The 12,409-nt window shown below is 45.0% G+C and overlaps 1 long non-coding RNA gene across 3 annotated transcripts in view; it reads left to right on the top strand.

The window, feature by feature from the left end:
• LOC115087610 overlaps window positions 1–4,891 on the top strand; it is a 74,870-nt gene extending 69,979 nt beyond the window's left edge. For 2 of the 3 annotated variants that reach the window (XR_003855561.1, XR_003855560.1), the window contains exons 2-3: window positions 3,435–3,525; window positions 4,003–4,891. This is a non-coding gene — a long non-coding RNA (uncharacterized LOC115087610). Of the gene's footprint in view, window positions 1–942; window positions 1,050–3,434; window positions 3,526–4,002 lie in introns of those variants that run through there. The other variant, XR_003855562.1, reaches the window with a different exon arrangement.
• Window positions 4,892–12,409: the final 7,518 nt, after the last annotated feature.

Below are 12,409 nucleotides of genomic sequence, written 5' to 3'. Positions count from 1 at the left end.
TACGCGCGTAACTCCCGAAAAGCTGCCTCTGCGCGCGCTGAGCCTATCTTGCATAGGCTCGGCGGCACGTGTATGTCCCGGGGCTTTGAAAAAGGGGAGGTCCGGGGCGTGACGGTGGTCCAGGGGTGGGGCCAAGTGCTCCATCACAGCTCCAGTTCCTCCTAAGTCTCTGCAGCCCCCCACAGCCCCCTCAAGATCACACAGCAAGTCAGTGAAAGAACGAAGAACTGAAAAAAAAAAAAGTCAATTATCTTGCAAGGATTGCTTAGTCTTTCACTTCGCCGAAAGCTCACATTAACTTGCTTAGATGTGTTCAGTCAGGTGGCAGGGCGATGAAGATCCACATCAGTCTTTCCCTAAGACACCACGTTTTTGCTAGGCCCACTGCCCATCCTGGTACTGTTTCTCCGCTCTGACGAATTCCATTACATCCTTCACAGCTGTGAAGATCCGAGCCTTTCCCTTGATAAACACCTTCAGCCGAGCAGGGTAGAGAAGCGCATAGGTAATGCCCCAACTTCTCAGCTCCTTTCTAGCCTCGTTGTAGCTCTGATGCTTTCGCTGCAATTCTGCAGAGAAGTCTTGAAAAAGGTAAAGGCAGGCATTCTGGAACTTCAAGTCTGCAGCCTCCCGTGCAGCCTCCAGCAGCCACACACTATCCAGAAAGGTGCACTAAAATTAGCACAACCAAGGCCTGGAGTCTGCCCCTGCTCTTGGTGCCAGAGCCCTGTGCGCTACCAAGTCGAGAACCTCCGGCAGCCATCTGGCAAAAAAAATCCCCCAGGGTCAGATCCCTTAAATTTCTCAGGCAGCCCGCCTAGTCTGATGTTGTTCCTGTGACTCCTTATTTTCTAGATTGTTTGGTTTTTCCTGCAACATTTTTGACTGGCATTCCAGCACATCTAATTTGCGGCACGCCTCCGTCAGCGATAGCTCGACTTCCTCCATTCTGCTTTCAACTGCCTCCACTTGCGCTGAGGTCTCGCCTACAGAGGAAATCAGATTGGCAAACTTTTCCCACCACAGACTCTAACTTGGAGTCCAGTGAGGTATGTATCTTCCTGGCTAAGCCCTCCATTACCCTTTTAATAGCTTCTGTGGTCTCTGGGGTGAGGGCCAACGCTGCACCCGCCTGTATTTTTCTTTTTTGGTGGTGCTCTCTCTTCTTACAGCGAGCTTTGGCATAACCCCCTGATTAGCCCAAAGTTCAGGCAAGGACCTCTTGGAAGGCTCCCGATATATCGGGTAATTTTAGCTCCGGCAAAAATGTGGTAAAATTCAGGATTAATAAACGGAGGCCGTGAGAGCCCGACAGACACGCCTGCTCGGTTCAAAGCATCTCTAGTGCTTCCACCGGCTCAGCGTTTTTGGAGACACGATTTAGCATGTCTGTCTTTCCAATTTGTCAACTCTTAGCAAATCTGGATGTGGAATATTGGCTTTATGCTGATAACATCCAGTTTTCGGTACCGATTCAACAAACTTTAGCTGAGTCACTTATGGAGATCTGCAAATACCTATATGCTTTTAAGAGGTGGATGTCTGAAAATAGGCTTATCTTGGATATGAAAAAGATAGACATTTTATATCTTGCTAGATTCCCTTCCCCAAATTTGTGAGCTTTTTTTTTAGCAGTTGATGATAACATGCAGAGTGCAATATTTGTACAAATTCAAAATGTAGGTTTTGTTATGGATTCAACTTTATCACTCTTGCACAGGTAAGTAACAATTAAGAATCTCTCCTCTAAACTTTGTATGCTCTGGCAATTAAAGCTATTTCTTTCTGAATGTGACCTAAGAACACTATTGTATACTTTGGTTCGCTGGAGGAACCCTATTGATCGGCGATAGAGATGTTAAAGAGTTTGGAGAGGGGGCAGGAAATACTGATTCTTCCTCATTCTCCAAGGGCAAGACCTCTAACCGAGTTCCCTGCTGAACATGAGCATCCATCGGACCCAAAATGGGGGAATCCAGAGGAACTGCGTGGTTGATTCTTTCATCCGACATTTTCGGGCTGAATGTGGCATTTCAGGAAATATTTCTTCCAAGGCAAAGAAAAGAAGAGCCGTGCTCATGCAGCAGACTCTACGTCAGCCATCTTGGATCCCTGTGCCAAAATTAAATTTAAAATAATCAACTTTATTACCCAAAAAACAACTTGGGATATAAACAATGCAATGTTAATTAAATCTGACTGAATTATGCAAAGCTGGTTTTGATAGCTGGATATGATGGGGTGGGCTGCAGCATTTTTTATTTATGTTTCTTGATGGCCTAAAATGGTATTTTTGTTTGTTCAATGTTATCCAGCTATATTTTGAATGGTATACCATGGAAACTTACTAATTTAATAAAGTAATAAACAAAAATATAATAAAAAAGACACAAGGCACAAGTCAAGCACCTTTGCAGGACATCCAAGATTTGGGCGTGCATGGACAAAGGTCCATAGTGGACTCCCAAGCCGTGTGCTGGCAAGGCATGGGGCTTGGGCATCCGTAAACAGGTCTTGCAGCTATGTCCAGGCCTTACGCATCCATTTAGGAGCTCTTGTGATAGATGCTTAAATCCTGGGCGTGACGCAGAAAATGGACATCCAAATGGGTGAGGTCTTCTGTGCATGAACTAGGACGTTTGTCCTCCATGGCCACACCCAGATATCCATTTTGTGTGGGGGCCTGAGGAAACATGCCACAGGGCAGACTGCCCAACTTTTCAGAGGCTGATATACCTATGCTCGCAGAGCTCATTGTTGAAGATGAGTGTCATCTTTATTTTCGCCCTGGATGCTGGTGGAACCTGCATCCAGGGCAGGGCTGGCACTCAGGGTGACATTTAATGCTCAGGCCTCCTTCCCAAGGGAGGTAAGTTGGGCGGGGTGTTGTAATATTTTTGGGGCCATTCCCCCTCTGTGAGAGAGACTGGCAGATTTTTAGATGTTAGACTGGGGTTATTTGTGACTTTATGGATGATTTTCTGGTTAGCTCTTGGGATGATCTTATTTTGTAATGTTCACATTTTTCAAATTGTGGATTGTCTCAAAGTACAATGGATAGGACCTGAAGTGCCTATAAATAGTTTTGTAGCCATGTCCAGGCAGATGAGCATCAATGACTATTTTTGGAAGCTCCTCAATTAAACATGGGTATCCATGTCTAGAATAATAAATATTTTATGTTGTATTTAGAAGGTTTTCTATGTACTATATACAATACAGTACATTTGTTGATGGAACATGTTTAGTAAAAGCTACATGACTATGGCTGAAAAGAAAAAAAATAGGAAATATTCAAAGTGTTTTACAGTAGTGCTTGTTGGTTTTCCCGGGCATAAAAACATACGAAATCCCATACTGTATCAATCCAGCACCCTTTGTATAACAGTGGAGAATTCAGGTGCCAATGTTTCTTTTCTAATTGTACCCGCCAGATGGAGGCATTGAAGATGAGGGCCCGGAAGTTCAAGCATGAGGAATGCGAGTGGCTCCAGGCCCTCTGAGCCCGGCATGGTCCAACAGATGGTGAGTGTATTTGGATTCAAAGCGAAAACAACATTCAACCAAAAAAAAAAGCTTAGACCATTCAACTAATTAATATCAATGCATATGTGTTGAACACTACTTTGTTCTCAAATATCAGGTCACATTGATGTGTACATTAAAAAGTGTCAGTTGACTTGATGCGTTGTTTTCTCTGAAAAATCAACCCATGTGCAATAAGTTATATAGTAAGTTATAGGGCAAGGTATAGGGCAAAATTGCAATTGTTGATCACGTTGCATGTGACAACTCCTTTTACTTAACTTATGTTTTTAATGTAAAATGCAGTGAACACCAGTATTAATTGTTCATGCAAATAACAGTTAGCTAGAGAGTGAGTTTGTCTCTATCCGTAGTATACAACTGATAAATCTTGACCACTAATTCCCCAATGACCTACCTTTACCATCACTGCCTCTCCGTGTTATGTTTGTTACACTTTGATATTTATCATTTTAGATACCAGCAGTACATCTGAGCAGGAAGAGGAGGGTGGACAGCCAGTGGATCCACCAACACCAGCAGCACCTCCCATGCCACCAAGGTCACAGCCACTACCACCACTGGAGGAAGCACCACCACCTCCAAAGGCTGAAGGTACTCATCTTTCTCCTACTCCTGAGTCCATGGAGACCAAGGAGGTTTTCATTATCAATGACAATGAAGGGCTCTCCGGAGAATCAGCATCTGCCACTCAACGGTTCCGGGACACACACACAGCACCCGAGTAAGGGCTACGGGAGGAAGGCATGCTGTGCTGGCTCTGCAGGTCTGTCTGAGCCAGAGTCTGAATTCCATGGAAGGGCTCAGGGGAAGATGGCGGCCAACTTGGCGGACCTGAGGCATGGCCAGGAGCAAGTGATTGAACTGCTCCGAGTAATTGCTGGAGATCAATCACTAGTGGCCATGGCCAGGGCCCCACCAAGCTGGCCATCATCTCCCCCTCGATGACACTCCTCTTCATCCCCCAGGGACCCCCATCCTGGCTCCTCTTTCTGTTTATAATAATTTGTACATAGCTTTTTCATTTAAACAAATTAATATTTATATTTCAGTGGTTTGTGATTGTCAGGCAATAATGATTGTATTTGGGTGAGTTAACGCCCACTACAATTGAAGGTGATGATGTTTCTGATGCCAGTGGGGGGGGTGATGTTAAAGGGAAGAAGAGGATGATACCAGGGGAGAGATATGATTATGATGCTGGGTGAAGAGGTAAGGGAAATGGTAATGATGCCACATGGCAGTGGGGAGAGCGAAGATAAGCGAAAGTGTTGATAGTGAAGTTGGTATTGTGCCACAATGAAGTGGGCCCTGTTGCAGATGTGCCACAAAAATTAAAATCTAGGCGAAGCAGTGCTGTGAGTATTTATTTTTGCTGTTGGCGAAGGCAATACCCCTGGGCCCCAATTACCTGGTCCAATGTGTATGCACCAGTGAAGCTTTGATCCAGGCCTTGGGAGTGGAACTCCACTTCGACCTCACCCTTGTACAGAGCAAGGCTGATGTCTGGCCTTTGTTCAAACCATAGTCCATAAAGAAGAGACATAACACATAGCTCACACACAACTAAAAACTTTTATTAAGCCAACATAAGAAAATTCATTTATCATCAGACTGCACTGCACTGGCAACATCCTTTACGGCGCTGATTAGCTCTCCACCAGGCAGGACATTTATCCCACTGCTTCGACGTTTTCTGTATGAATTTTAATGAGTACCTTGTGCCCAGACTCACAAACCTGGATGACAGACTTGTCATGATGCTTAACATCAGGCTGGCACAGAAGTCAGTGCTCATTCCCTTCATGGAAAAGACTGCCTCTCCCAGGGCGACCAGAACTATTGTTGTCTCATCTCCCGGAGTTTCAGGGATATTCTGCAACAGGTCAAGTGTGATTGGTACCTCGGGCTGGGTCTCCTCGACAAGCAGGTTTGGTTGGCAGGAGGACATTTCTGTTGAAATAGGAAAGGAGAATTCCAGTGTTGGGGAAGACTGTGTCTCTTCTTCAGTGCCATAAACCACACTGTTGACTCCTTGATCTGTGGAGAAAGATAGATTAAAACAAGTTGAAGTTCTTTATATAATTCTCAACTATTAACCACACAAGAAAATCATATGCAAACATGGAAGCACATTAAAAAAATCATACCTTTTCTCTGCAGTTTCCGCCAAGTTGCAGATCTGGCTCAACGATCGATCCTTCACTTTTGAAACCCCAGATACAGACCGTGTTTTCTTAGAAGGCCTGCAGGACTGACTCATCTGCTTATAATTTCCTTTTTCTTTCTTTGGCAAGAGAGAAATCATGCCACCCCGCGACATTAATAAGTTTGCCTTATGATGTACCAGCATATTACTTTACCCAGGGCCGGAGGAACCACTAGGCGAGCTAGGCCTGTGCCTAGGGCGGCGAGACGTAGGGGGGCGCCGCAGCAGGCGGCAGAATTTTGAAAGGGCAAAAAGTGCCCTTTCAAAATTCTGCCAGCCCCCGCCTCACCTTGCCTTCCCCCCCCCCCCCAGTGCCACCCTCCCGATGCCCCCTGGTGGTCCAGCGGAGGGCCTGGGAGCGATCTGCTGCTCCCTGGGCCTCGGCTATCACTAACCAAAATGGCAACATTGGTCTTTAGCCCTTACCATGTTACAGGGGCCAACCAATGGCACCGGTAGCCCCTTTCACATGGTAGGGGCTGAAGGCCACCGGCGCCAGGGGCGGATTGCCCTATTGGGGGATCGGGCTTTCCCCGGTGGGGCAATCCACCCCTGGCGCCGGTGGCCTTCCCAGCCAAAGAGAAGAAGAGAGTCTGCTGGCACGCGGCCCGAAGAGAAACCTGCGGGGCCGCAGCAGAGCCATCCTGCCACAGCCGCAAGACAGCCATGCGGGGCCGGAAGAGAGGCCTGCAAGAGCTGAAGAATGGAAGAGGGACCGCAAGCCCCTGCCAGAGCCCAAGCAGAAGGGGCTGTGAGCCGCCGCCGGAGCCCAAGCCAGCGGCGGCAGAAGAAAGGAAGAGGGGCCGTGAGCCGCTGTCGGAGCCCAAGCTGGCAGCGGCTGAAGAAAGTGAAGACAAGCCCAAGTGTTGCCGCTAAAACCCAGGAGAGTGATGTTGCTGCCAGCCGCCGGAGACCAGGCCAGCGGGGGCCGAAGAAAAGAAGATCGGCGCTGTCAGCTGCCGCCAGAGACAAGGCCGGTGGGCCGAAGATGAGCTGTTCAGCTGGGGGCCTTTGTGTGTGTCTGTGTGGTGTGTATGTGAGACAGGGAGGGTGCTTCTGTGTCTGTGTGGCGTGTATGTGAGGCAGGGAGGGTGCTTCTGTGTGTGTGTGCTGTGAGACAGGGAGGGTGCTTCTATGTGTGTGTGGAGTGTGTGCGCGAGAGAGAGATAAAACATGTTTTTGGCTGGCTGTGGCTGTGAGAGAGAGGGGGCATGTGTATGATTGAGCCTGTTTATAAGTGAGATAGAACATGTGTGTGATTGAGAGCTTGTGTGTAAGTGAAATAGAGAGAGCATGTGTGATTGAAAGCCTGTGTGTAAGTAAGAGAGAGCGAGAGTATTGTGTGATTGAGAGAGACTGGCCAGAGAGGTGACGTGTGTGTGTGAGAGAGAGAGACTGATCAGGGAGATGACTGGTATGTGTGTGCTTGTATGTGTGAGAGAGACTGGTTGGGGAGATAATTGGTGTGTGAGACACGAAAAACTGGTCCTGAGGATGTGACTGGTGTGTGTTTGTGAGAGAGAGAAGAGACTACTTGTGGTCCCTAAGGAAGAGGACCGTGAGGACAGCTTCAGCAGCTACTGCTGCTTCTGGTATGGCCTGCAAGGGAAAAGAGAAGGAGAACTGCTGGAGAGGTAAAGGTGGCTTTTTAAGTTCATTTTTCTTGATTGACTACCATTTTAATTATTGGGTAGTATGTGATGTGTCTGCTGTTTTGAAATATTTTATTGGTGTTTGGTAAAGCTTTCAAAATTTGCATGAGTCTTTAATTATTGGATATTCTATTCATCAGCTGTTTTGAAATTATTTTATTAGTATGATTTTACTATTATGATTAATGATTTATATATCTTGATTTTACTGATTGTTTCATGAGGAATGGTGATTTTTGTTTTTCCATTGTGCACCGTAGAGTCTGGCGTGATGCGTTTTACAGTTCAGTTTTTGTCTGCTCATTTCTATTTATACTTTATATGGCTTTATTCTGTAATTGGTGAGGGTTTGTGTTCTGCATGCAAAGTCTGAGATGAAGCATTCTTAGCATGTGGTTTCTCTGTAGGGATCTGTAGTAGCTTGGCCTGTTTTGTTTTCCTGATAGGTGTATTGATATTTTAGATTCTGGTGTAATATTTGTGGTATTCTTTTTCATAGGTAAGCTTGTTATTCTTTGAGTGTTGGCAGATAGTACTGTGCTGATACGGGAGGACCATGCCAAAACATCATAATAGGTATGATGCCATATGAATTCCAAGATGTAAAGTTTTCTTGTTGGCATCACAACAGTGCATGACATTATCACATATATATTAATTTTACCTCAGAATGTAATTTTTCATGTAAAATATGTTGTTCTAAATACATAATTTAAAATTGTGTATGGGGGGCGCCAGGCTGTAAGGTTTGCCTAGGATGCCTAATCCCCGGCCCTGACTTTACCCTTCAGGGTAGCTTTATTGGGTCAGGGCTATGCAGAAAGGGACCTGAAGACCGATACTTTTTTACAGGTTACCGGAAACAAACACAAAACACACGCCCTCGGATATGGCCCATCAGTCTCTGCTGAGGTTTATTTTGGCAGTCTTTTTTTTTTTGTGTATTATTTTTGTTGGTTTTTCCATGTTGAAGTTTACAAACAGAGAGGTAGAACCAGGATACAGGGTAACAATACTATCAACTACAAACATCAAAGAAATGGCCATTCAGGTACATATATCCAGTACCATATATACAGCGATGATTATACCCATTTCCAACATATCTCTTACTTGTTCATCTTGAGTCCATCCCATGCCCCATTAATCTACCCTCCTTCCCCCCCCCCCCTCCCCCAAGTGTATGTCAGAAACTGCTGTAGTGATATGGTCAAGCTGAGAGCAAGGTCCAAGGCTTGTGGCGGACATAGAGATGGTCAAGATCCCAGCCTGTGTCATGAACCTTGCTATTACCTCCCGGCTGTGGGCTTCAGATATGTATTCAGAGGCTGCCATATATTTTCCATTTCTATTGTACATTTCACAGATATTGCACGGGCACCAAGATACTCTAAGGTGTACAATTTAATGAATAGGCGAAACCAGTGGTCATGATGGGGAGGCTGATCTGAGACCCAATTAAAGAGGATAACTTTTTTCCCCCACTAAGCTGGCTTTTTAAATGAACTTCAGGTTGTATGTGTCAATCTCCGTAACCTGCCCCGGGAGTACTCTGAAGAGCCACAACAGAGGATCTTGCGGTAGTGCCACCCCCAACATCTGGCCTACTAGCTTGGTTATGTGTTCCCAGAATAAGCAGATAGCCGGGCATGTCCAAAAGCTGTGGGGGGTATAAGCCCATCCCAATATGACACTTAACACATATCGGAGTTGTAATAACATGTGCTCTATAAGCCCTATCAGGTGTCATATAAATTTGGCACAGGAATTTAAATTGTAATTCCTTGTAGAGCACATTATCCGACCATTCTGGTATATCCTGGAAGCAATGTTCAAAAGTCTGGTAGGAAAGTGTGAAACCCGGCCATTGTTGCCAGGTCAGAAAAAGAGGTGACAAGGCATCCTTCTCCATTATGCATTGTATAGCTTTGCGAAATGTGGCAATAGAAGGTTTCTGCAACATAGGGGCCATTACTACCTTATATAAAACCCAAAATTGCACAGGTATATCGCTTAAATTCTCTTGCTTGAGAAGGAAGTGGCGTAATTGCAAATAAGAGAAATAGTCTGTGGATGGTAATTGATACGCATGTTGAAGTTCAAAAAAGGTAAGGAGTCTACCTGTATCTTTTGAGAAACATTGGTGCACCCATATCAGCCCTTTATCACACCATTTGTGGAAGTTAGATGGATTTAGCACTGTCGGTAAAACTGGGGGTGACATATACTCAGAAATCCCGGTAGTTTGGTAGGGAGTTGTGTCTGAGCACACAGAAAGGCCCAAGCTTTGCGACAAGCTAGTATTAAAGGTTGGCCCGTAACACCTGATCCTAACATCTCTCTGGAGGCTTGAATTAAAGGATTCAAAGACATAGCTCCCAACCAAGATTTAAGGGCCTCCATGGGAGTGAATAAGGTTGACCCAATTAATATGTCTCTCAAGTGTCTCATCAAACAAGCGAGGTTGTAGATATGCAACTTTGGGCAGTTCAAGCCTCCTTTGCCATCGGCTGCATAATAGTTTGCAATGCTATTTGAGCTTTTTTCCCGTTCCATAAAAAGTTGCGGAGTAATGCTCCTACCGCCCTACAATCACGGTAGGTGAGCCATAGCGGGGTCATTTGTAAAACATATAACCACCATGGTAAAATCATCATTTTAAACAATTGAAGCCTTCCATAAATTGAGAGCGGTAATCCCTGCCATTTTGTTTAGTAACAGACATGGATTGAATCAGGGGTTGTATATTTAACCTTGTATGGGTCGATTAGTGTGCTAGGAATTTTAATACCTAAATATTTCATTGGGGTATCAACCCATTTTTTAAAGGAAAGGATCCTTGCCACATGCTCTTAACCCTTCCCCCAATATCCAGAGCCTCTGACTTATCTTGGTTTATGCGTAGTCCTGCGAAGGTCCCATATTCTGCTTGCATAGATAATAGCGGATCTAGCGACCTTTGTGAATTGGTAAGGTAAATCAAAATGTCATCCACAAAAGCCACTATTTTAAATTCTTGGCATCCCCCCTTGAACCCTTTAATATCTGGGGATTGGGCAATCTTGCGGAGTAGGGGATCTATAGCCAAGTTATAAAGCAGGGGGGAAAGGGGACACCCTTGTTTAACTCCCCGTCTGATGTGGATGGCTTCTGACTTAAAGCCATTTGCCACAATGTGTGATAATGGATTGTTATATAGCAAAGAAATAACTGTCAGAAAATTACCCCTTATTCCATACCGCTGCAAGACCGAGAACAGATAGAGCCATGACACCCTGTCGAAGGCCTTCTCCGAGTCGAATCCTATCGCTAAGGTAGGTGATTGGAGGTGTATCGAAGAAGCCATTGCCATTAATAATTTAATAATATGTTCACAAGCTTGTCTCCCCTTCACAAACCCCACTTGGTGCTCAGAAATTAGGAGGGGGAGAACCACACTAAGTCTTTCTGCCAGCATCTTAGCTAATAATTTGAGATCGCAATTCAAGATCGATATTGGCCTGTATGATGCAGACAGTAAAGGGTCCTTCCCTTCTTTATATAGGACTGTAATATAAGTAGTGTTAAAATATGTCGGAAGCCCCTGGTTCTGAACCGCCCCATTGTAGAACAACGTGAGGGACAGGAGCAGTTGGGACTTTAGAATCTTGTAGAAGTCAAAGGAAAATCCATCTGGACCTGGAGCTTTGCTGGATTTACTGGTAGAAATGGCAGAGGAAATTTCCAGCTCTGTGAATGGTCGATTCAGAAAGGATAGTTGGGTCTCCAACAGGGTAGGCAAGGGTAAATTATTAAAGAAGGGCCTTTTCCTCTGCTTCCCCCCCTGTGATGTCTTCCGTATAGAGTGTTTCATAGAAGGTCTGGAAGACCTCACATATATCTTTCCGAGATGTAACTCTCTGTCCCCGTGTGTTTTTCATGAAAGGTATAAAGGTTTTCCCCTCTGTGGGCTTTAACAAGAGTGGACAAATGTTTGCCCGTTTTATTTCCAAAGCGGAAGAAATTTCTCTCAGAAGTCTGGAAGAAGTGTTGGGCTCTTTGTTGTAAGTGATTATTTAGGTCCCGTAGGGTATGAAGTACTCAAGTTTGTGTTGTTTGGAGGGGGAAGCTATCAAGCGCTGTTTGATGTTTCCCAGAGAAGTCTCCAAAGCCAAAATGGTATGGTTTAGTTTACGTCTGCAGGATGCAACAAAGGAGATAATTTCTCCTCGTAACACAGCTTTAGCAGTCTCCCAGAAGAGCTGGGGATTAGAGAGATGAGACTGATTGTGGGTGCAATACTCTTCCCAGCACCTCTGGAGATGAGTGTGAAACTCGGGATACCCAGAAAACCTCCAGAATTTTTCCCCGGGTTCCCTTGTATGAAATTTTAGTTCCACCCAACTAAGGGCATGATCAGATATGATCTGAGGACCAACCATCGCTTTAGACAATACATTAAATCCTTCCCGTGGAATCAGGTTATAATCCAGCCTAGACATGGATGAGCGTGCTCGTGAAATATGTGTATAGTCTCTCTCTATAGGATGCAAAGTGCGCCAAGAGTCTATTAATGAGAATTTGGAGCATAAAAAGGGCACCCCTTTCCCCTCCCAATTGGGGCCAGGTGTTCCCTCAGGGGACCTGTCTATATGGGGATCATGGGTGAAGTTAAAATTCCCTGCAACCTCTACATACCCCTTGGCATGTGATGCCAATTGCTTCAAGTATATAGGTATAGAAAGCATGTGAGTACGTATTGAGGGCATATAAGTAACATATTGTGATTTCTATACCATTTAGGGCACCAATGATCATACACAGTCTGCCCTCGTGATCCTGAATTGTTAATGACATTTTAAACACAGCAGATTTATGAATAAAAATTGCAACACCCCCTTTCTTTCCCTTAGCAGGGGTATAACAACACTCTCCCACCCAGTCTTTTTTCAATTTGGAACTCTTGCCTTTGGAGAGATGGGTTTCTTGTATGCAAGCCACCGTGGGATTACATTTTTTTTTT

Source organism: Rhinatrema bivittatum, chromosome 3 (assembly GCF_901001135.1).
Source record: "Rhinatrema bivittatum chromosome 3, aRhiBiv1.1, whole genome shotgun sequence".
NCBI lineage: Eukaryota > Metazoa > Chordata > Amphibia > Gymnophiona > Rhinatrematidae > Rhinatrema > Rhinatrema bivittatum.
Note: the sequence above shows the minus strand (reverse complement) of the source record. Positions and strands in the feature narration are given on the sequence as shown.